Source organism: Peromyscus californicus, unplaced genomic scaffold, assembly GCF_007827085.1.
Source record: "Peromyscus californicus insignis strain IS unplaced genomic scaffold, ASM782708v3 Scaffold_5__1_contigs__length_169319896, whole genome shotgun sequence".
In the NCBI taxonomy this organism is placed as follows: domain Eukaryota; kingdom Metazoa; phylum Chordata; class Mammalia; order Rodentia; family Cricetidae; genus Peromyscus; species Peromyscus californicus.
In genome coordinates, this window is record NW_026294573.1 from 92,667,134 (window position 1) to 92,690,944 (window position 23,811).

Genomic DNA, 23,811 nt, shown 5'->3' on the forward strand with positions numbered 1-23,811 from the left:
GTCAGCACAGTGGAGGTGATTGCAACAGATAGCACAAGGTCCTGAGCAATGGAGCTCCTCCACCCAGGTGGACATTTCCATGTGTGGCTGAATACATGCCTTTGAAGCTCAGGGGAGAGGTCTGGAGGTATTTGAGAGTTATGACATAGACAAAGATAGAGGAGAAGCCACGTGAATAGGTGCCATGCTCCAAGCCACTGTGTGACAAAAGCAGAGAAGGGAGAGCAGGTCCCCTTCGAACACTGACATGTAGAGAATGAGCCCAAACAAGAAAGCAGAGAAAGTTACTTGTGAAGATGAATGTAGACCAGAGGGAGGAACGCAAGAGAAGGATTAGTTCAAAGTTCTAAGAAGGATGTGTCCAACCTTGCCAAATGCCTCAGGTAAGTCAGGGAAGGTTAAATCTTAAAAGTTCATTGGATCTGACAAAGAGGGGGTAACTTCAGAGATGGGGTGAGAGAACCAAAGGAGGGCTGCTGCACTGTGCGCTTTTCAGAGTCAATGTCAGTACGCAGGAGTAGAGGGGGAGAGAGCGGACCTGTCACCAGGCATGGGGAGAAGTTTTATGTGGGGACTTTCCCCATGAGTAGGGGTGGAAGAAATGAAATGTGGGACTTGGGGACACTGGTGGTGGAGAGGAATGGGAGAATGAAAGATCCTTATGGGCAGATTTACAATGCTGTGAGGGTAAGACGCTAGCAGCAGATCTTGGCAGGTATAAGATGTGGTTACGAATAAGGGCTTCTGGAATGGAAGAGAAGGCCAATGACACTGGAAGATCAGGACTATGATGGGGTGGTAGTGCTCGCTTGTAATCCTGCACTGGAGAAGTAGAAGAAGGATTATCCGTTCAATGCCAGCCTTGGCTACACAGTGTTTGAAACTAGCCTAGCCTGCATGGGACTTTGTCTCAAAATAAAAGCAATATTCTGGAGGATGAGTTGCTGGAAAAAATCTTTTCTCAATAGATCTTGATGGCAGCAGCCGTGGTGTAGAGAGGAAGACCATAAACAAATGTCAACATTCAGCCAAAGGTGAATGAGTGCTTTATGATAGACAGAGGTTATTACGATCTCCAGTAAACCCAGTGAATGAAAGTAGATTGATGTATGGGAATCCTGGAGGAGACAATGGTATAAACCGATATTGACACCTGGTGTCTGAAGCACATGAGAACGGGCCTTCCTATTAACAGTGGTGGGGGGTGGGCGAGGGTATTGCTAAGTGCTGAGCTGTGGGCTTGAGTATTTTAAGGGTGTGAAGATGAGCGTGGAGGACAGATGAGCTACCTCCCTTAGAGAAGACTGGAGAGGAGCAGAATCATTAGGGACGCACCACGTGCCTGGCCATGTGTTAATCACTTGAATAATGACAGCATTTGGCCCTGCTCTGAGGGTCCCTGGAACCTTTCTGAGCACCCATCTGTGCCGCCAGACCTTGAAGGGTTTACTGTTTCTCTCTGCTCTGTTGGCTAAGCCATGCTCACACAGGGATAATGAAGGTCTCATTTGCCTCCGACAATATGCTGCCTTTCTGCATAATTTACATGTTTCCTTCAAGGCTCAGACACTAAGTAATGAGGGAACAAATTCTGGTGCAGGTCTTGTGCCTGAGACATAGGAACCTACACTCTGTGCCTTTCTGCCTTGATGGCATCTTCCTGGGCGACGCTGCAGACTGGAAAGGTGTCTCTCTATCCTGGTCTTGGCAGAAACCTTATAAAGGGAGGACTTGGACTCCTCGTGGTAACTGGAGGCATCTACTGTGCCTTTGTCACCTCCTGACATTCAGCTGCAGTCAGTAGATTTATAAATACTTCCCTAAGAATGGATTCAGTTTCCAATTGGTAAGAACATTAACTATCGCTTATTGAGTGCGTAGATGTGACAGCCATTATGCTACAGGTTCACAGGAACTACTTTGTTTTTTAATTCTACACAACAACCAATGAAGTAGGTTCTCTTTCAACTGAATATTTGGGGAAACCAGTTCTTAGTGCATTCAGCTCCCAAGGGAGTTGGTATTCCCACTCACGTTTCTAGGCTCTAGAACCTGCCATCTTAGCCACAGCCTGGTCACCGGCTTAGCTTTCTTGCCCTCTATCATATGGACTCATTGTATTCATGTATTGATGGTGTTTTGGCACTTGTACATTCATTCACTTAAAAATCTTTCACTGAATGCCAGCTCTGCACTGGACCTTGTGGAAGAGGATGTGCAGGAGGTAAGGATCAATCCTTAGAGGATGAATATGCAAGAATAGATGTCTCTGAGCCTGAAATGAGACAAGCACTGGCTCCAAAGGGCAGGCTAACCAAATCAGGAGTTTGGACATCCTTCCACATGTGATGGAGGGATATCTGAGGATTTTAAAACACAGGCAGAGCAGACAAATATCTACCACCTGCCTCCCATGTTTCAGAGATTTACAGGGTGATGATACAGGGAACAGGGTGAAACAGTCAGGAGCCTGCAGAATTTAAGAACTACCAGAGGATGACATCCTTGTACCCTCCTGTGTCTGGGTTGCCTCTCATGCCCAGGACTTGGAGGGCACTTGGGATCAAAGGATAAATACAACTTGGATCTCTCTCCATAAGACATGATCAACTATGGAGAGTGGCAGAGGTAGTGGACAATTAACCTGGAGCTGGGTAAAAGCATGACTTCAGGAGTGTTAGAGATGTCCTAGTGAAGAAGATAAGACCATAGCTATGTCCATGTCCTCCTACCGTCCTCTCCTGGGACTCAGGACCAGACATTCAGATGGCAGCTGGCAGGTGTCGTGACACGCGTCTTGGGATTTTAGTAACTTGCCTTTTACTGTTGAACTAGCCTTGAGTCCAGCAGTCCTGGAGTGCAGGTGTGTTCTGAGAGCTCATGCTGTGTACTTTCATTTTGGTCCCTGAGACTTACGTGATTCAAAGTCAGACAGGAACTTTACCACTTGGGTTGGGAGGCCAGCGGAGCTGCGTCTGTTTTCTAAGCTCTAGAATCCAAGAGCCAGGATCCTTTCAAATCTTCCCAGTCTTTTTGGTTTTGACTCTGTCAGCTCCCAAACCAGTTCATGGCTCTTTGTGAATTATAATCACCTTTGCCCTAAATAAAGAGCAGCTGCCACTCCAGGCCACTTCTGCCTCCGTGTTTTCAACCTCAATAATTCCTGATGGGTTAGCCCTGGGTTATTAATATGGAGTGGGGATTAAGTGGCTGAAGAGCAGAATTGCAGCGAGGTGTCGGGTTGCTGGAGGGAAGGGGACACTGTTGGTCCAGCCCGGGGAGTAGCTGCAGCGTCAGCCGGGACACATAATCTGGGTAGACCCTGCTGCGGCAAGGACGAGGCTGAGCATGAAGAAAGTTCTAGCATTGTTGATTTTGAAAAGAGTCAACAGCCAACCCAGCAGGGTCACTGTGGGCATGCTTGCTTACCTGGGAACGTCAATGGCAGTGGGCTGGGATTCCCTTAGGAAAGCATGTCTGTGTTCCATAGTTAATTATTTAGTTATTTAGAGATGTTCCATAGTTAATTATTTATTTATTTTGAGGTGGCGGGGTCACATGATGCCGATTTTGCTGACCTGGAATTAACGATATAGACCAGGCTGGCCTTGACTAATAAGCAGTAATCCTCCTGCCTCTGCTCCTTGAATGCTGGAATTACAAATTTAGGTCATCACATCTGTCTAGTGACCAGTTTTGGTTGTCAACTTACATGATAGCATGTTCAGAGGAAGAGATATTGGTCTCAAAGATTAGAGACTTGGTTCAAGTCTCTATCTGCTACTGACCCAAGACAAATAGCTTGACTTCTGTGGTTCCTGATTTTCCCCCCACTTTAAAACAACTAGATGATCGTATTGCTGCTAGCTTCCAGATCCTGCACCCTATGGATGCCTGAGAAAGTGAAAACACTTCCATCAAGTTCCCACCTTATGTAGGATGATGTGGGGTGTTTTGTTCCCTTAGGGACAGCTGGTAGTATGATAATCGTGTCTTTATTTGGTAAGATAAAAGGGGAAAAGAAAATAATAAAAGTACCCAGCCCCCCCTCCCTCACTACTCAACCTGTGGCCTTTTCAAGACAGGGTCTCAAGAAGCCCAAGCTAGCCTTGAACTCACTGTGTAGTTGAAGATAACTCCAATTTCTGATCCTCCAGCTTCCACCTCCCAATGCTGGGATTACAGATGTGTGTCATCACCCGGTGTTATGTGGATCTGGGCGGGTAGAAACCAGTGTCTCGTGTACAAGCACTTTGTCAACTGAGCTACATTCCAGGTCCCAGCATGTGCCTTTTCACTGAGCCTCAGTGTCTGGTACATTACCCACCTTCCTTAATCCCACTGCTCCCGTTGAGGGATTCTGGTTTTGTTTTGGGGGTTTTTGGTCTTTTTTTTTTTTTTTTAATGCTTTCAACTGGTGCTTTCAGTCTTTAGTCCTGAAGGGCTTCACTGAAGCCAACCAAGCATGTAACCCTTCAAAGACATGGAGGGCATTGAACGTTCGTAATCCCCTCTTTGGGCACAGCATCTGTCTTTGCACTCTGCTCCGCGATTCTGCAGTGAGGAGCAGCAGAAAGTTCGGGGACTTCGGAGCAGACAGTGCTGTGGGACCCTGGGCCAGGGGCCCATCTCCAGTGCTTCTGGCTTCTTATTTGTAAAGAGAAAGCGGCAGCGTGTGGCTGGGGATTGAACATCTAACAGTACAGAAGCACGCGGTCAGCATGTGTGGGTCCCTCCCTGTCCCCAGCTCCTCTATTCCAGCTGATGTCAATCACAGGAACCTCTTCCTTCTGCTGTGCTTAGTGGTGAGGTGACCTAATTCTGCCTAAGGAGACATGAGAAGGAGTCTGGAGGTTTTGAAAAATGTTTCCTCCTTCTTAGTAAAAGACCATGTATATATATACGGAGAGAGAGAGAGAGAGTCCAATTGCTGCTCCTCTGGATACTGCACTTTCTGGGATAGCCTCTGTAGTTCTTTTTGCTATTGGTCTGGGAAATAAAAGAACCAGAGCTCTCCCAGCCCTCATCTGCTGTGTCTTACCTATGGACTTCTTGTCATGTAGGTGGACACAAACACTCTACAATTATTTAAACTGATTTTCTTTGGGGTTTTCTGATGCCTGCAGCTGGAGGCATCCTCTTAGCCGTCTCAGTACAGACATTTGTTCTTTATCAATCACCCATCTTTCCTGTTCTCATGGTCCACCCCAACTTCCTTCTGGACTTAGAGCCTCAGAGTCGGCCATCCCTGCTCATAAAACACTCCTGCTAATCCTTAAGCAGCTGACATTTGGCCATTTCTACTTCCACAAGCCCCACCATTGTGCCTTCGCCCCCAGTTCCCAGGGGTGCAGAGTATTATAGCAGAAGTATAAAATGATACCCAGTGGCCATATTCTAAGTCCCTGTTTCCTTCCCTTACTGCGTCTTAGCAGCTGTTGCAGTCAGTCTGGAGGACACGCTAGTTCCTCCCCCAGGCAGTTGTTTGTGCTGTTGCTGCCAGGGTGGATGCCCTCTCACCCTCTCTCCCCTGGTGCAGTCTTTCCAAGCCAATCCCAAGCATCGCCCCCCCCCCCATGGCGAGGGGCAAACGCCACCTCCTTTGAGTTTCTGCAGTGTCTCTTTTCAAGTCTGACCCCCTGATAGATGTGGTTCTTTTATGTGTTTTGGTAGAGCCTGATTTACATAGATATGCTTTTGTAGATACAAGAGCCACATAAACATATACTAGGAAAGCAACAAAAGAGGAAGGCAGGATGCGAGGCTGAAATTAGTCAGGCTCCAGTTTGAAGATGGACTCCATTCAGTAGTTCAGGGAAACAGGAAAAAGTATTCAACTTTGTGCAACAATTTTTTTTATGAGGATGGAACTAGTCATTGCTACTTAAGATAGTTGGGAGGATTAGACATATGATTATATAAAGTCATATAGCCTATTGGGCACATAATGAGTCTAAATATTACTTTCTTTACATCATATATCTTCTGCTGTCCAAATCCACCCCACTGTGTGTGTGTGTGGGCGGGGGGGTCCTTAGTTACGGTTTCTATTGCTGTGAAGAGACACCATGACTGGCAACTCTTATAAAGGAAAACATTTAATTGTGATGGCTTGCTTACAGTTCACAGGTGTAGTCCATTATTGTCACGGTAGGAAGCAAGGCAGACATGGTACTAGAGAGGGAGCTGAGAGTTCTTACATCTGACTCCAGGCAACAGGAAGTGGTCTTTCTCACTGGATGTGGCTTGAGCATATATGAGACCTTAAAGTCCACCTTCATGGTGACATACTTCTGTCGTTGGTTATTTTTGCTCTTTTTTGGGGGACCACCACCCAGCTCCCAAATAAATTACACAGAGAGGCTTATTCTTTATTATAAATGTCCAGTCTTAGCTTGGCTTGTTGCTAGCCAGTTTTTCTTAACGTATCCCATCTACCTTTTTCCTCTGGGCTTTTACCTTCCTCTATTCCTGTATACCTTTTCTTTTCTTCTTACTCTGTGTCTGGCTGTGTAGGTTGGTGGCTGGGTGGCTGGGTGGCTGGCCCCTAGTGTTCTCCTCCCCTTGTTCTCTTGCTCTTTCTTCTTTTCCTCCCAGATTTCTCCTTCTATTTATTTTCTCTGCCTGCCAGCCCCACCTATCCTTTCTCCTGCCTTGCTATTGGCTGTTCAGCTCCTTATTAGACCATCAGGTGTTGTAGACAGGCAAAGTAACAGCTTCACAGAGTTAAACAAATGCAACATAAAAGAATGCAACACATCTTTGCATCATTAAACAAATGTTCCACAGCATAAACAAATGTAACACATCTTAAAATAATACTCTACAACATACTTCCTCCAACAAGACCATGCCTCCTAATAGTGCCACTCCCTTTGGGGGCCATTTTCTTTCAAACCACCACAGGGGATGTGATGTATATATTTAAAGTGTGTGCTCATGTATGTGGGGACATGTGCACTTGTTGAGCATGTCAAGTATCTTTCCTTTGCTCCCCACCTTTTCTTTTTGACACAAGGTCTCTCGCTGAACTTGATGCTTGTTGACTGAGCTAAGCTGGCTGGCCAGTGAGCTTGAGGGATCCACATGTCCTCACCTCCGGCACAGGGCGCTATCACACCCTGATTTTTACATAGGTTCTGTGGATCTGAAGTCAGATCCTCATGCTTGCACAGCAGGCAGTTTACTGATGGAGCCATTGATCCAGCTCTCCACAAACCTTTTCTCCATGATGTTGTGTAGCTGTTTCCTCCTGTTTGGAACATTCTCTACTCAAGGGAGGACAGAAGCTGGCCAAACATAGACTCAGGAATCACATGAGCTTACAACATTCTCACGGGAGCTCTTCTGAGGTTATATAAGCAGCCAAAGCTTTGGGGGGGGGGGGGATTGGGAGGGTGGGAGTGGGGGTTGGTGTGGACTCTACGGTGCAGCTGCTGCAAGCTGTAGAAGGGACTCCAATAATGCAGCTTTTGTGAGTCATCAGCCATGCTGGGGTGGGTTTTTAATAATGCAGCTGCCCTACCTAAATCATCCATGTTTCATCCTTCATCCATGCTCCTGTAAGTAACTACAATAGACCCCTTGCTCCTTCAGGCTGCTCTGGATGCAGTTGTTTCTTTGGTCCATCATTGCCGTCTCTAGCTGGGGTGAATAGGCACTTCTGTTGCATCTTCTCAGGAAAAAAAAATAACATAACACACAGGTATCAAGGAATCTGTAATATTAGACAACTAAATTCCTTCTGGCAACATTCAAGTGAAAGTCAAGGCCTACCTCCCCTGCCCATCAGATTGAAATATAGACACAACCTAAGCATTTGGTGCACATTTTTCCTGCACAGCTCTACACACCAGGAAATGATGCATATATAACCTGACTAAGAAATAGGCCTTTTCTCTCAAAATCATGGAGCACTTCACAAGTAGCAAGTGCTTCTGTGTGGCAGATTGCTTTACTTGGGTACTTACATGCTCCTCCCCACAGACAAAACTCCTTCTTGCTGTATTTCTTAAGTGGCCCTCAAACTTCCTTAGGCATAATGACAGATAGGCAAGTCCTGAGCCTCATCCTTAGGGATTCTGCTGGGCTGGCAGTACTGGGTAGTTTTTGTCAACTTGATACCAACTAGAGTCATCTTGGAAGAGGGAACGTCAACTGAGGAATTATTTCTATCATATTGACCCACAGACAAGTCTGTGTGGCATTTTCTTGACTAATTATTGATATGGTAGGGCACAGCCCACTCTGGATGGTACCACACCTGGCCAGTGATCCTGGATTGTATAAGAAGGTAAGCTGAGCAAGCCATGGAGAGCAAGCCAGTAAGCAATGGTTTCTGCCTTCAGTTCCTGTCCAGAACTTTCTCAACAATGAACTTATAATGTGGAATTGTATGCTAAAATAAACCCTTTCTTCCCTGAGTTGCTTTTGGTCAGTGTTTTTATCACAGCAACAAAGAAGCTAACTAGAACACTGGGCATGGATACAGCCTAGGGCTCTGCACCTCTGATAAGAATCCACTGGTGTCGTGTCATTGAGAACTGGGTTATACATGGTGGCTAGGAAAGCAGACTCTTGCAAGATAAGTGTGCTGTGATGGAGAAGGCAGCCATGGTTAAAACCGAGGGCACATTGTGTAGCCATTACCCATGAGTTGAAACTGCCTCCTAGCAGAAGGAAGGCTCTTAAGACTTGAGATGCTGATGGAAGTTACAAAGTCCAGGAAGCTCAGAGAGTTACAAGGATCACAAGGCCCCTCGCCAAGGTTATAAAAACAGTGGACAATCCTGGAAAGGGAAGACTCTTTGGTGGAACTGACTGCCAACTGTGCAGCCACCTCCAGGGACTCAGTTTTCATGAGTCATCACTCCTGTGGGCCTGGTGTTCTCAGTGATGCAGCTGCCTTTGAGTCACCCCACATGCTCGTGACTTCTAACTAATGTTACTGTAAGTAAGCCCAATAAACTCATTAATTCACTTCTAGACTTGAGTGGAATCATTTCTTCTGTCTGTTACCAGTGCCCTATCTGTGGTGAACAAAAAAATAATACATGGCTACAACAGTATTCGTTGGCTCTCAACAGATGTCTAAAACTGTGATGAGGATGAGGATCCTATGCCAAAGGGCACATTGACAGGGCGGGAATAATTCCAAGAGGAAACAGGATAAACTGTAACGAGGAAGAGCTTTGACGATGGTCTACAAGGTGGATACACATACTCTCTAGATCTCTTCTGGAGACCTGGATAACTGGTCACTGTCTAAAAGTGAACCGGGAACCAGGGAATGGAGTTCAGTGGATAGAACGCTTGCCTATCATGCATAAGTCACCCTCAGCACCACATATCCTGGGTGTGATGGTGCATCCCTGTCATCTTAGCGCTTGAGATGTGGAGGCGAGGAAATATGGAGTTCAAGGGTGTCCCTGGTTACATAGGGAAGTCAAGCTAGTATGGGCCCCATAATAAAGAAATATATAAATAAATAAGAATGGGTGGGTGCATTTGGTAAAGAAGACGGTGATACAAAGGTATAGACCCATCAGGAGCCCCCGCTATGGAAACAACAGAGTTTCCTTGTCAAAGGATCTTGTCATCGGCTGCTCACTGTTCTATGGGTCCGTTGTCATTGTCGCTCTGCTTATTTGCTCATTCTCAGTTTTTCAAGACAGTATCTTTTCAAGAAAAGTCCCCACTGACATTGCTGGCCTCGAACACAAGGCAGTCTTCTTGCTTCTTCTATCTCCCAGGAGTTCTCTATTAGTTTATATAGTTTTTGATGAAAATGGAAATAACCCAGAACTATTTCTCCAGATATTCGGGGAAAATAGCCCTGGGTAAGATAAGTTACTTGAGGAGAGTAGGGATTGCATAATGGCCATCAGTCATTTTATTAAAACCTTATTGGGCCAGGCACTTCATGCAAAGGATCTCTAATTTCCCAAGCCTACCCACGAGGGAGGTGTTGACTCTTTTCAGAGGAGAAGCCCAAGCTTCAGAAAGGATGAGAAGTTTGCTTAGGATCACACAGCAAAGATGAAACAGTTGTAGGTTAGATCTTACCAGCAGCTCTCTTGGCATCTGCTGGTGCATACATGTGGAGGCTTTATCTCTCAGTGTCAGGAAAAGACTTTCCAGGACCCACCAGTCTAGCCTTGCCAGACATCTAGCAGAGAAAGAGGTTTCTGAAACAGGAGGAAACCCAGGAAGATTGCTCAGTTCCGGGGCACGCTGCCTCCCAGCTGGGGATGAGAGTTAATCTTGAAAATCAATTCAGCGCTTGCTCTTGCCACAGACACTCCCCAGGGCAGGCCATGGTTCTTCTCTTGCTGCTAAATGGCACAATAAGTGGAGAATTGAGCAAGACAAGGCATGGTGTGTGGAGGTCGGGGGGCCGTCATGTGCTGAGCCTGGAGCCGCCAATAGAGCACTCGCTGAGGGGCTCATCTGTGGCACATGCAACCTCGGGGGCAGACAGGGCACGGATGGACAGGAGTAATTGTGGCCCTTCAGCCTGAGAGCAAGCACAATCAGTTCCCTCCGGCAGCCTAGCTCTCTCCCTGACAGCTTAGGCATCTGCTCCTTAGCTTGGTGGTGACACTGTCCTCTGTGGGCTGATTTCTGGACTGGGGTCCTGTCTTTCTGAGATCTCTCCCAGAGAAGGCAACGCCTACATTGAGTGATGAGTCGGTGGGGAGCCCAGGCCTCTTATGTGTAGCTCTGAGTCTTCGGACACCTCAGATTCATGTTCCTTAAGGCTGCAATTAGTCCATAATGCTCTAAGACTATCGGACTATGCCAGATGGTGCTAGAATCTTCTCCCAGATTCTGGAAAGCCGGCAGGCAGTGCTGCTTCCTGAGAAAACCAGCTCTTCTTCAGAAGAGGGTTAGGCAGAAACCGGTGACACCCACCGGTGGGACAAGTTACATGCCACCTTCCAGGACGATGACCTTCATCTTCTAGCAGGTCACTGGTAAGGCTAGAGCTCAGGAAGGCAGGCAGAGGAGGGCTGACTCTGCCACTTCCTGAAAGAGGTAAGCAGTGGACAGAGATCTCAACAGGGATTGAAATATTAGTTGGCAAATTGAAGTCTGACTGTTATCCGTTAATACACGACAGTGCATCTCTGAGCCTAGGTACCTTACGGTTGTTGACTATCATCTGCCTAGTTACCTTCGTGGGAGTAACTACGGCAACAGGGCTGTGGCTCTCTGAGGTCCGTCAGATGTCATAAAGATTAATGGCCGAGCAGGCGTACTGGACACAGCTTGGGGTAGGGCACTGGAAACGTTTTCTCATCTCCAGATGGAAGGCTGGGACTGGCTCTCCTCCTGCCTCGTCAGCTTTATCACCTGACAGATGACACAGAGGAGCTGGGTAGTAGGGCTTACTGTGACCATTTTACAGATAAGTAAGCTGAGGCAGCAGGGAGTGGTCTGCTCTTCCCGCTGGACCCACATAGACTTAGGGCTGTAGTTCATTGTCTGGGGCCCTCTCATGCTCCATTTGGCCTTCTTCGTGCATGACCTCGAGCTCTCAGAACACGTGCTGTAGAGAATCCTGTGTACACGTCGAGTCACAGTCAAGATGCATCTGTACCCGTCACTATCCCCTCAGTCATTCCGCTAAAGCAGAGAACACAGTTTTCTTCCCAGCTAAGCCCCAGGAAAAGGGCTGTGTGAGCACTACTCCTGAGGGGCACAGTTGGAGCTGCCTGAGTGTCTTCTCACTTGGCTTGGGTGGCAGGTGTGGCCCTTAGGACCTTGGTGTCATAAGTCCTCAAGTTAATGGGAACAGGGTTGTTTTCTCAAAGCCCATTTTATCTGGGGGACCTGAGCCATCATGGAAGGAAGCTACCCAGACCTCCCCTTTTAAGAATCATGAATACGCCAGGCGGTGGTGGCGCACGCCTTTAATCCCAGCACTTGGGAGGCAGAGGCAGGCGGATCTCTGTGAGTTCGAGGCCAGCCTGGTCTCCAAAGCGAGTTCCAGGAAAGGCGCAAAGCTACACAGAGAACCCCTGTCTCAAAAAAAACCAAAAAGAAAAGAATCATGAATACAAGCCAGGTGTGGTGGCACATGCCTTTAATCCAAGCACTTAGGAGCAGAGGCAGGTGGATCTCTGAGTTCAAGTCCAGCCTGGTCTACAGAGCAAGTTCCAAGACAGCCAGGGCTACACAGAGAAACTTGGTCTTGAAAAACAAACAAACAAACAAACAAACAGAATCATGACTGCTAGAGAGGCCTGGGCACTGAGTGTCACAGAGATAAGAAATAGGGACTTTAGGGATGAACAGAATTTCTGGAGACAGGCTGCGTGTGGGGGAATCCTAGTCCTGCAATTTCTAAAATGTGTGGGCTCAGAGAACTCTAAGCTTCAGTTATCGTATCTGAAAAATGAATGTTCATCATTAACTCAAGCAGTGTGTAATACTCAGGGTATAGAAAACATGGGGGTAAATGTGTCAGATGAGGTCTTGGGGGCTGAGTAACTCAGGGTGGGGGCAATATGCTAGTGAGGCAAGCAAGCAGTTAGTGACTATCGGGGAGAATGTGGTGATTCGAGTAGGAATGGCCCCCATAGACTCACGTGTTTGAATACGTGGTCCACAGGGAGTGGCACTATTAGGAGGTGTGGCCATGTTGGAGTAGGTGTGGCCTCGTTGGAGAAGTGTGTCACTAGAGAATGGGCTTCGAGGTCTCAGAAGCTTAAGCCAGTTCTCTGCCTACTGCCCGTGGATCCAGATGTAAACCTCTCAGCTACCTCTCCAGCTTCCTGTCATGATGATAATGGACTAAACCTCTGAACTGCAAGCCAGCCCCAATTAAATGTTTTTCTTGTAAGAATTGCCATGGTCATGGTGTCTCTTCACAGCAATATAAACCTAACTAAGAGAGAAGATATGAAGAGTGTTAAAAGCTATAAAGAAAGGAGGCCGAAGGGGGTTCCCTAAGGGGTGGACCCGGGTGGCCTCTCTGAGAAAGAGGCAGTTGAACGAGATCAGAATGACAAGCTTGAGGCAGCTGAGTCAGGATCTGTATCGGACTTATGAGCAAGTGGGGAGAGTGTTCCAGACAATGACCAGTGTGCCCGCGGCACGAGCGAGCAGTACTTCCCTGATGCTGGAACTTTCGAAGCCAGAACAGTCATCCAGGGACAGCTCAGGCAAAGCTTCAACAGCAGGAACAAGTAGGATGATCTCAGGGAATAGGGACGAAGGTAGCCAGCGTGCGAAGATGGTACAGGAAGTGGGGAAAGCGGAGAACGAGGCCCAGGCCCGAGCTGCTGGGTCTCAAGATCATGCTTTATCACAGAGTGATGATGGAAAGACTGGAAGGCCTGAGACACAAGAACGACAATCTGACCTCGTTTTTGTTGTTTTCTTTTTGTTCTGTTTTTGAGGGTGGTTTATTTGTTTACTTGTTTTTGTTTTTGAGATAGGGTTGCAGCATAGGCTGACCTAAAAACTCACCACGTAGCTAGCCCCAGGCTGTCCCTAAATTTACAACAACCCTCTTGCCTCAGTTCCTAAGTGATGGGATTACAGGCCTAAACCACTACCCATGGCTCTGATTTATACTTTTAAAGCATCTTTGGGGCTGAGGAGATGTCTTGGTAAGGCACCTGCTTTACAGGCATGAGGACCTGAGTTCAAATCCCAAGACCCCGCACAAAAGCCAGGTGTGACAGTAGGTGTCTAGTCCCAGTGCTCCTATGACAGAATGGAAGGCAGAGGCAGATCTTCTCCAGAAGCTAGTCTGGCTCCTGCAGGGAGAAACAGCAGAGAGATGCTGCCTCATATGAGGTAGAAGGGTGAGGACAGACACCCAAGGTTCTGTGACCTCCAAAGACATGCCACTGTATGTTAGCACACACACACACACACACACACACACACACACACACACACACCTGTATAGGCATTGTACACATATACAAACAATACACAAAGATAAAATTTTAAAATAAGTAAATAAATAATCTCTCTGTCCATTGGTGGGAAGAAATTTTGAGGGGTTTTTGTAAATAGTTTACATAGGGACTGTCTCTCGTGTTCTTTGAATGTTTGGCCTTCAGGCGGTGGCACTGTTTGGGGAGACTGTGGATCCTGCACAGTGTGGTGAGGCCCAGCTAGAAGAAGTGGGTTGCTAAGTATAGACCTTGAAGCTTATAGCCTAAGCCTGCTTCTTGGTCTGCAGAGACATCAGCCAGCTGCCACATGTTCTTGCTGCCACAGCCATGAGCTACCCACGTCACCAAAGAGTCACCACCATTGTGACTCTCCCACCATGATGGGCCTTCTCCCCTCAGACCCTGAGCCAGAATCAGTCTTTCTTCCTCTGAGTTACTTTTGCTGGGTATGAGAAAGGCAGCTAACACAGAGGCCAAGGGTGGAAGGCATTAGGTCACCAGGTGGCGGCCTGCAATTACCTGGGCAATCAATGACAGTAGTCGGAGATGGGATGTACTTTGTGGGTGGAGGTGGCAGACTGTGTAGAGGGTGTGGAAAAGTAAGAACTCCAAGATGGCACGTGGCTTTGGGAATGACCTCATAGTCATCTGATGAGGGCTGACCCAGATAACGGATGAATAGCACTTATCTCCGTGCCAGAAACTTCACGAAGGATCAGTGCATGCTTGTTGTTTTACTTCTGGTGCTGGCTTTCTGCAAGGCGCTCATTTGAACTTTGGGTGAAAGTTTTCTGGTCCTCCGTTTTCTCATGCATGCCATATGACAAGCCAGAGAATCTTTCAAGCATTTGGTCAATATTGATTAGGCATTCACAGTGAGCCAGGCTCGATTCTGAGAACCAGAGACATGGGGTCAGAGAGTATCTGCCCACACAGAACTTCCAGTAGAGTGAAGGTGCTGGTGAACAGAAAGTCCTGGGGAGGGTCCGGAGGGAGCCAGTGGCAAGAGAACCTTGTGGGAGTGTGTGTCCAGGAAAAGAAGACTTCCTGCACGAGATGTTTTTAGGTGGAAGTCACAAGATCAGAGGGAGCTTGGAAGATGAAGGGTGAGGGTGCCTGTGGCGGAATGGATGTGGGGGGAGTCCATGGAGACAAGAGATCAGACAGAGGGAACGGAATGACAGAGCTGCTTGAGGCACGAAAGAGTGTAAGCTTCCCAGCACCAGAATTCTCAAGGGCAGACTCGCCCAAACATCTTATCTCATGCTTGGGAGACCTTGAAAAGAGAGGGTGCCAGGACCCATCAAATGCAGGTGGGTGTGTTCTGAAGAACTGAGGGTTTTATTTGTATTCTTTAAAAGGTTAGTGGCCAAGAACAAATGTTTGTGGTCCTTGGAGGGGGATCTGGTCTCTAGGTATGTGCTAACTCATTTGCTAAAATGGCAATACGTGTAAGGGTGGTGGTGGATTATTTTGTTTTACTGTTCTGGGGATCAAACCCAGTGAGCCACATCCTCAGCCTTTGGAGCTTTGTGTTTGCTTTGCCTTTGTATTTTTTGAGATAATGTTTCAAAAGCCAGATGAGGCTGGCTTTAAACTCCCTATATGTTTAAAGATGGTAGGTGCTTCTCCTGCCTCCACTTCCCAAAAGCTGGGATGATAGGCTACACCGTGACACCTGGTCAGCCTTCCCAATCCCTTGTTTTAACTTTTGAGACGGGATTCTTGGTATGCATCCCAGGCAGGCCTTGATTTGAAATCCTCCTGTCTCAACCTTCCGAGTGCTGACTCTGCAGGTTCACACCATCATCCTGGGCTCCCCTGGCTCTCCAAGCATCAGGCTGTGCACATCGGCACCGGGAGCAATTTGACAGAATGTGCACTTCAGGACCCTCTCTAGGGCTAGTTTCCAAGTCTCTTTCTACCTGCTCCTGGTAGGTGGTCAGAATCAGACGCCAGGTAAAGGTGGTAATGTGCCTTTGTGATTCGGCAGCCTGCTCTGAGCTCTCTGCTGGATCTATAAAAAGCAAGGAGACTCCATCACTCTGTCTCCCTCATGGCAAAAGATTCTGAATTGTGCTTGAAGATCTTATGCTGGGTCCTTATGGAGAACAGCACAGGGGAAATCTTGACTATTCTACGCATGCTCTTTACCACTGAGCTCTGCCCCTAGCCCCCAAGAAATAGTTGCCATGAAACCATTGCTATGTTGGCTGCGGAATTACTTTAGAAGCTGGTGTAGTGCTCATCATCAGTTTGCTCTAGAATGTGTGCAGGGATGGGTATGTTCTTCCAGACAGTGAGAAGTAAGTAGTTCAACACACTTACCTTACTACTGTGGCTGCCAGCACATTCAGGGTCAGATGTGAAATCCATTAGTAACGTATCACATTGCACACACACAGTAGATTCCGCCATCTCCCTTAATCTTGTATTTCTGCCTTAATGTGTTTATCAAATGTATATGGAGAAGCCATGAGGGAGGACCGTAGCCATCCTGCTGTTACTGTGCCGGTGGCAAACACTCAGACACCAAACCACCGAGCACTTTGCATCTGACTTAGCCAAAGGAAAGAGAGCCATTTTTCAGGTTTCAGTTCTGGAAGGACAGTGGCTATTCCTAACCTGACTCAGTGTGTCTCGCAGAAGCTCCCTCGACAGAGTGGTCATACGCGGGATGTAAGACATTCACTCTCCTCTGCTTGTCACCACAGATGACATAAGAAGTCCTTCCTTCTCCAGAGAGGGAAACGGAAGCCCGGAAGGTGTCAGCAAATGGCCGAGTGCTGCAGACCTGGGTGGTGGAGGCCTGTGTGCCTGTCTTTTGGTGACAAGCCCCACATTCTTTCTGGATGTTTCTGTCCTGCATGAGTAAGTCTGAGTGGGTGGTGCCAGCCTGTGCTACGACCTTGTAAAAAAGTAGTTTCCTCCCTGCCCTTGAGGATTTCACCAGGCCCCTCTGTCCTCAGCCAGCCAGTCCTGCAAACTGTGTTTGGACAGTCTGTAATGCTACCGTCAAATTTAGGCCCCAGGATTGTACCTGCTGCTGTTTTCCTGGTCTTCCTCCTTTCAGCGCCTCCCTTTCACCAACTTCTCATTCTAACCCGATTCTAAACTTCACACCAAATCCCCGAAGAGGAGCCTGCTTGCTGCTGTCCTTCATGGGGCCTGGAATCATTTCCCGCTCTCACTTGCTGGGCTCTCAATTTGAAAGGTCTCCCCTTTTTCTTAGGATTAGTGTTTGAGATTTTCCTTTGCATTCTCCCATGCTCTACGAGCAGCTTAAGGAGGCTCATGCTTAGAGACATTTCCATGAAGCACCAAGTGGTATTTCACCCTTAGAAGAAAATACTTTTGGCATCAATTCAAGGAAGCAGAGACCCACTTCAGTGGGGGGATAAATTCCCAGACGTGCCCCAACCCACTTCTAGAGAGCTCCTTCTGCCTGGGAGCACCGCCCTTTCTGTTCCAATTATGCCATCCATGTCTCCATTTTTAAAATTACGCTCCCATTATGGGCTATTTATATAGGATACACTAAAAGAGTCCATAATGCTCGCCCATAAGGCGAGTACCCTCTAGTTTCCGACTGCTCTCCAGTCTCTAAAGCTAGCACCTGTTTCTTAGATGTGAGTCAGTTTGCCAGCCACCGTTAATAAATGATGCTTCCTCTGTGCTTTTAGACTCTTAGGCACTTCCTCAGATGGTGCCGATCTAGCTTCAGGAAGGTCACAGTTTCTCATCTGCTCTGACATACCAAGATACCATGAGAGAGCGGACTCTCTCTGTCCCCATCTGTGGGTGTGGTTGATCGTGTGTGTGCAGGGTATATGGGCCCACTGCAGAGGTCAGAGGACAAGCTCGGGTGCCATGTGCCTTGTTTTGTTTTGTTTTTCTCTAGGACAGGGTCTCTCACTAGGACCCAGGGCTAGCTAATTAGGCTAGACTGGCCGGCTAGCAAGCCCCAGTGATCTCTGCCTCCCCAGCCCTGGGGTTACAAGTGCATACGACCATGTCTGACTTTCTACCTGGGTACCTAAGACCAAACTCAGGTCCTTAGGCTCATGGTGAGCTCTTACTAATTGAGCTATCTACACACACACACACACACACACACACACACACACGCTTTCCTTCTTCCCCTCACTCCTAGCAGCCACCCACCTGTTCTCCATTTCTATGTGTCATTTCAAAAACTTACATAAATAGGATCAAACAGCAGGAAACTTTTCAAGTGAACTTTTTTTTTCACTCAGTATAATTCTCTGCAGATTAATCAGGCTGCCGCAAGTACCAGTAGATCCTTTCTTTCATGTCTCAGTTATATTCCGAAATTTGAATGTGCCACAGCTTTTTAACCACCCACCCACTCAAGGACTTCAAAGTTGTTCTAATCTTTGGTTATTGTGACTGTACTGTCTTTGTTAGGATTTCTGCTGCTGTGATAAAACACCATGACCAAAAGCATCTTGGGTAGGGAAAGGTTCATGTCAGCGTGTTTGTCTCTATAACAGGCCATCATAGAGGGAAGTCAAGGCAGAAACTCGAGGCAGGAACTGAAGCAGAGACCACGGAAGAGTTCTGGTTATCGGCTTGCTCAGTTTGCTTTCTCATATGACCAAGGACCAGCCCAGAGGTGGCAGCACCCCTGTGAGCTGGACCCTCCTGCCTCCATCATTAATCAAGAAAACGCCCCACAGGCTTACCCATAGGCCAGTCTGGTGGGGATATTTTCTCAATTGAGGTTTCCTCTTCTCTCAAATGACTCTAGCTTTGTGTCAAGTTGACAAAAAACAACAACAACAACAAAAACTAACCAGGACATGTACAGATAGATCTCTGAATCAGTGCAAATCTTCATTTCTCAGGGCTACGTGCCTAGGAGTAGTTTCTGGGTCATATGGTATTTTTTGTTTCCATTTTTTTTTTAAGTGCCAAAGTCATTGAGAGTGGCTTGCCAGCTTACATTTCCACCAACAATATGTACTTCTCGCCTCCTTGCTAGCATTTGGTCTTGTCTGCTTTTCACCGTTGCTGTCCCGATAGGTGTGTGGTGGCTCCTCGACGCAGCCTTAATTTGTATTTCTCTAACAGCTAATGATGTTGAGCACCCGTCATGTGCACATTTCCCATCTGTGAACCCACTGCGCTGAAATGTCTTTCCATGTTTCTTGCCAATTTTATAATTGGATCGCTTGTTTTTTTGTCTTTACTGTTGAGTTTTGAATATTCTAGGTAGTCATTCTTTGTCAGGCATGTGATTTCACACAACTTTCTTTCTTTCGCGGGGTCTTAGTTTTCTGTCCTCAGGATCTTTTACAGAGGGAGAGTTCTCAGGTCTTTATCTAAAGTTCAGTTCATCCACCATCCCTTCCGTAGAGTGTACTCTGAGTTCCACACCCCCCGAAATGTGCTTCGTAACCCCGGATGCCAAAGGCTTTCATTCCCCCCCTGAAGATTTTGTGGTTTTACATTTTACATTTAAACTTGTGATTTTTTTTTTAATTGTAGGATAGTGTATGAATCTTAAGTTTTATTTTATTTTTGCTCCATGGCTATCCCACAGCTTTAGCGACATTTATTGAAGAACCTAGCTGGACAGGGTGGTACACTTAACACTTTAATCCTAGCGCTTGGAACAGAGGCAGGTGGATCTCCATTTGAGGCCAACCTACATAGCAAGCTACAGGTGAGTCAGGGCTACATAGTGAGACCTGGTCTCAAAAAAAAAAAAAAAAAAAAAAAGAAAAGAAAAGAAAAGAAAAAAAAGCTTGCCTGGCTTTTTTTTTTTTTTTTTTTTTTTTTTTTTTTTTTTTTTTTTTTTTTTTTTTTTTTTTTTTTTACCAAAATCAGTTGGACATGCATTTTTTTTATGACTCTACCTATAGATTCTTTGTTCTGGCTCACTTGTCCTGGTGTCTTGCACTTAGCTCCCATGGTCGTGACTGCCACAATAGCCTGATAAGTTTGATTAGCTATTGATGGATTCCTTCCACATGCCTCTTATTTTAGGGACACTTTGGCTCTTCTTGTTCCTTTGATTTTTTTTTTTTAATATATACATCAGAGAGTTTTCTATCTCCACAAAAAAGGATTGTGTTAAGTATGTGTACTGGTTTGGTGAGGTAACTTCTTAACCATGCTGAGCCCTCCAAGGCATGAGCCCAGTGTGTCCCCTCATTTATTTATACCCTTTTTGATACTTGTCACCAATGTGCATGTTCAGTCACAAGTCCTGCACGTATTCTGTTAGATTTACAGCTAAATCTTTTGTAGCAACTTTAAAGTTACTTTCAAGATACTGCATCTTTAAGTCTAATGTTTATGTGTTCATAATTAATGTCAGAAATGCAGGTGTTAAAGGTTTGTAGGATGGCTTAGTGGGTAAAGGTGCTTGCCCCCAAGCCTCATCACCTGAGTTCGATGCCCAGGTCCAGTTGGCAGAAGGAGAGAACCAGCTCTGGCCTACACACATGCAAATAAGTTAACATCATAAAAAATAAGCAAATAAAGCAGTAATCTGCATGCCCCCTCCACTTTTCAAGATAAACAAGGTAGAGTTCGTTTCCAATCCCAGCACTCAGGAGGCAGAAGCAGTCGGCCTTCTGAGTGCGTTCAAAGCCTGACTAGTCTATGTCACTGAATTCTAGGCCATCCAGGCTAGTGAGATTCTCTCTTAAATAAACTCTCTCTCTCTCTCTCTCTCTCTCTCTCTCTCTCTCTCTCTCTCTCTCTCTCTCTCTCTCTCTCTTTTAAAGAACGCTGGAGAAATGACTCAGTGGTTAAGAGCACTCACTGCTCTTGCAGAGGACCTGGGCTCAACTCTCAGCAACCACATAGTGACTCACAATCACCTATAACTCCAGTTCTAAGGGATTTAACACCATCCTCTGGCCTCCTCAGGTACCAGGCATGCCTGTGGTGCACATAAGTGCACACAGGAAAACACTCATAAAATAAAAATAAATAAATATTTAAAATAAATAAATACATATATACATACATACTTACATACATACATACATAAATGCTGGCGATTTTTACCTCTGCTGGCCCTGGGATTCAGGAGGGCAGGTTTCTTGAGTTTCTCTACATGAACATTCATATTATCTACTAATATGGGCAATATTACTCTTCCTTCCAGTTGCTGTAAGTTTGTTTCTTAACTTGTCCCATCCATCCTTATTGCACTGTATTGAGTAGGAAACCCATGGCTTGCTTCCAGTCATGGTATGAAATCATTCATCCTTCAGCATTCAGCTTAATGTTAACCATTTTTTGTAGACTGCCAATTTGGAGAAATCCCATTGATACCTAGTTTGCTGAGCAGTGTTTCTTTTTGTTTTGTTGTTTTGTGTGTTTTTATTTGTTTTGGATTTGTTAAAACAACACGTATTTAGTTTTTCATTGTGCTGGAGACCAGAAGTCTGCTATCAGTCTTTTTTAATTAACTTTCATTATGCATATAAAATGTGGACTTTGTTCTGACATTTTACACACATATATATATCGTATATTTCCATTATTCCTTCCCCTCTCCAAAGTAGGCCCCCTTATACTTCCATATATCTTACACTTTTAAAAATGTCATGTCCAGATTGTATATATGAATGACAACAATACAACTGTTGTGGAATATGATTTTAACTATGTAAAGATGTGTTACATTTTTTTATGCTGTGGAATATTACTTTAACTATGTGAAGGTGTTTTACATTTGTTTGTGCTGCATTTGTTTAATTATGTAAAGATGGGTTGTATTTGTTATACCTTTCATGTCTAAGGGACGTCGGGCAGGTGCCTATCAACATGAGATCTCTGAGGCATGCCTGTTGATAGTTCAGTCCTTACTGGAGAACCACAAATCACCTTCCCATCCAACCTTCTGCATCTCTAGGATCTTCAGATTCCACAAAGGCAAATCCCGGAGGATTTCTGGCAATCCATACAGTTCTTAAGGGCCCGTGGTAACTGAAAGTCCTTTCTAACTCTCCCTTCCTATCACCAATTCCCAGGTTACCGAAATACATCTTGATTTCTCTTCCATACATCCTCCAGATGAGACTAGCCCGCATTCTCAGCTCCAGCTGCAGCGCCCACAGCTCAAATAGCAGGAAAGCTGGTTCACACCCTCACTCACCAACTTTCCTGGCAGCACCACTCACATTTCACCTTTTTAGTCATGAATCAGTGTTGGATTTTTGTAAAGCGCTTTCCTGTTCGACTATGAATTTTCTTTAACCTTTTCAAGTGATCCACTGTATTGAATAAGCAAATACTGAGCCAGCCTTCTATTTCCTGGAATAAATCTACTGCTCTTTGCATATAATTCTTTTCATATATTGAATTCTATATATTTCTATATAACTCTACATATTCACATATGAATTCTATTTGCCAATATTTTGCTGGGGACTTTGTCGTCTGTATCCAGAAGGACTGCTAGTCTCTCTTATATGCTTTGTCTGGTTTGGGTATCAGGGAAGTACTTTGTGCCTCGGCTGGAGGGGGAATCCCTTCATCTGTTTTTTTTTTTTTTTGTTTGTTTTGTTTTTTTTTTTGGCGGGGGAAGAGATCACGTAAGATTGACACTGGTTTTCTTTATACACTTGTTAGAATTTTCCAGCAAGCTATCCGGACCAGAAAATTTCCTTTTGGGGAGAGTTTAAGACTATGACTTCACTGTCTTTAATAGTTATAAGATCATCCAAAGTATTTCATGGAGGTACATGACTTTCACACATTTGATGTATTTGCAAGGTCAAATCACGTATATGACGTTATTTGTAACACATCCACACTGTCATTTTGGTTATTGTGATGTTTAGTCTTGATACTGACAGTTTGTCTTTTTATTATCAGTGTTGTCAGAGGTTTGTCAATTTTACTATTATTTTTTTCATGGGAGCATCTTTGGTACATTGCTTCTTCATTACTTGTTGTTGTTGTTTCTAATTGCGTGGATCCTATTTTCTCAATTTCCTTTCTTCTGCTTTTTAAAAAGGGTTTATTTTATTATTTTAATTCTGTGTATGGGGGATGTTATACCCATGAGTCCTAGTGCCCATAGTGACTAAGCTGGGCTTGTAGGCAGCTGTGAGTTGTCTGACATGGTGCCGGGAGAGGAGCTCAGGTCCAGGAAGAGCAGTGTGCCCTCCTGGCTGAACCGTCTCCCCAGCTGCTGTTCTGGTCTAGTTCTGCTCTTTTATTCCCTGGAGGGCGAAGCTTAGAGGAGTGAGCCACCTTGCCATCCGTCCTCTTTCCTAGACTGAGCAGGTAATGTTGTCAAGTTCCCTCTCACAGTGGCTGTGGTTGTGTCAAATATTTTGAAATATTGTATTTTTATTTTCATTCGCTTCTTTGAACTTAAGCGTTTTCTCCTTAGACTTTTTGTCCAGCCTGTGAATAATTTAGACATACTTGTTTAGTTTCGTATATTTGGGGATTTTTACCATTGTCTTTCAGTTATCAGTGTGTAGTTTGATTCCATTGTGGTCACAGTTCATAGCATTTCAACCTAAATTTGACTAGGTTATTTTATAGCCCAGAATGTGGCCTATTTTGAAATATATTGCATGGACCCTTGGAAATATTATAGACTGGTTTTCTTTGGTAGATTCTGTTGGCTAATGGTGTGTGTGTACACGTGTGAGTGTGTGTTGATTATGAGGTCTTTTTCTTTTATTGGTTGTTATTCTTTAATCTTACTGCTTTTTCTTATTGTTCTATTAATTGTTGGAATAAGGTCTTTGAAGTTTCAAACATAATTGTGACTTGATATGTCCATTTTAATTCTTTTTTGTTTGTTTGCTTGTTTGTTTCTCTGTGTAGCCCTGGCTGTCCTGGAACTCACTCTGTAGTCCAGGCTGGCCTCGAACTCACAGAGATCCGCCTG